This window comes from Etheostoma cragini, chromosome 18 (genome assembly GCF_013103735.1).
Source record: "Etheostoma cragini isolate CJK2018 chromosome 18, CSU_Ecrag_1.0, whole genome shotgun sequence".
NCBI classification, from domain to species: Eukaryota; Metazoa; Chordata; class Actinopteri; order Perciformes; family Percidae; genus Etheostoma; species Etheostoma cragini.
In genome coordinates, this window is record NC_048424.1 from 21,942,104 (window position 1) to 21,943,757 (window position 1,654).

General features: G+C 40.1%; 1 long non-coding RNA gene across 1 annotated transcript in view; it reads right to left on the minus strand.

Annotated features, from left to right (window-relative positions):
* LOC117961367 overlaps nucleotides 1-1,654 on the minus strand; it is a 17,784-nt gene that overhangs the window by 14,697 nt on the left and 1,433 nt on the right. The window lies entirely within an intron of this gene.

The window sequence follows — 1,654 nt, forward strand, 5'->3', positions numbered from 1 at the left end:
TCTTTTATATAGACCCTAGTGGTCCCTAATACTGTATCTGAAGTCTCTTTATATAGACCTTAGTGGTCCCCTAATACTTTTCTTTCGAGGTTTCCTTTACGAGCCATGAAGTCTCTCTCACATGGGGGCCAACATCTCTGGGCGGGCAAAGCAGAGCAAGGGGAGGTAACCTTCCCCCTTATGACCTCATAAGGAGCAAGATTCCAGACCGGACCATCTGAGCTTTCATTTCCTCAAAGGCAGAGCAGAATTCCCAGGGCTCAGTTTACACCTATCAACAATTCTAGCCACTGGGGGGCCATAGGCAGGCTGGGGGAACGCAAATTAATGTTCAAAAATATCATAAAATGACACTTTCATTCCACTGGGCCTTTAAAAGAGAAAGCAATACCTGAGCTCATGAGCACCCTAAAACACACAGAAACACTGAAAGAAAACCAACTTATTTCTGTCCTCAGAGTTCCTCCTAGTGTTAACAGTGTAGTTAGTCACAGGGCTCATATAGCACCACTATAGATGTACATGCCAGCTCACACAAATTGCTTAAACAGATCAACTTACCTTTGTCCCCCTTATTGTGCAATCTCTGGCTCCGGAAATCAGGTCAAGTTATAAATAGCACTTAATACCATCCTCTGTACTCTTATGTGCTTTAAATTAGAAGTGTGTGTGTGTGTGTGTGTACATGTGTTTGCGTGTGTTCACTATGGCTTCAGGGTGGATCCATTTGTATTGAAACAGTGTATTAATAGGCTAACATTTAAAGGTCTCATCGACTGAATGAAAACCAAAGTATGGGTAGACTTAATAATTATAATATTATATAATAACAATAATAATAATAATAATAATAATAATAATAATAATAATAATAATAATAATAATAATAATAATAATAATAATAATAATAAGTGTAGCCATACTGTGGTTTTCATTCACAATCCTTAAAGAAAGCCAGCATTTAAAAAATGTTTTCAGGTTTTCACGTCACCTTTTGGTATCGCCTCAGCTCGCTTGGAACCTCGACTGAGGTGGTACTAAATAAAGTTCCTGTTAACAGGTACCAGGGACTTTTAATCATTATGGAAAACCCCAAAAAGGAGAGTAGAGTTGAGGAGAGCAGGTTCCATGCAATGGGAAAACATGCCATTAGTGTTTCAGACTGGAGACAGAACTTGGAATATTTTTAGAATATATATATTTTACATTTTACCAAACAAAGTGTGTGTATGCGTGTGTGTGTGTGTGTGTGTGTGTTGCTATGAACCTGGTTTCCTGGGTGACAGTTGTGTATTCTCCACCCTAACTTGCCACCTTGCACAAGGCTTTTCGCTCTTTAATACTTCTCTTTACCGTCTGTCGCTCTTCATATTCCACAGTCTCACACCGGGTCGAGCTGCTGACCGTACTATCGCTGAAGGTCGCCTTCTGCATCGGTGTGTGACGCTGAGAGACACGGACCGAGCATCTGGATCTGATGACTTGGGAATGAGCCACTAAGGCCTATATAAAAGACTTCAGATACAGTATTAGGTACCACTGAGGCCTATATAAAAGAGAATTCAGACCCAGTGTCAAGGGACCACTAAGGTCTATATAAAAGAGACTTCAGATACAGTATTAGGGGACCACTAAGGTCTATATAAAAGAGACT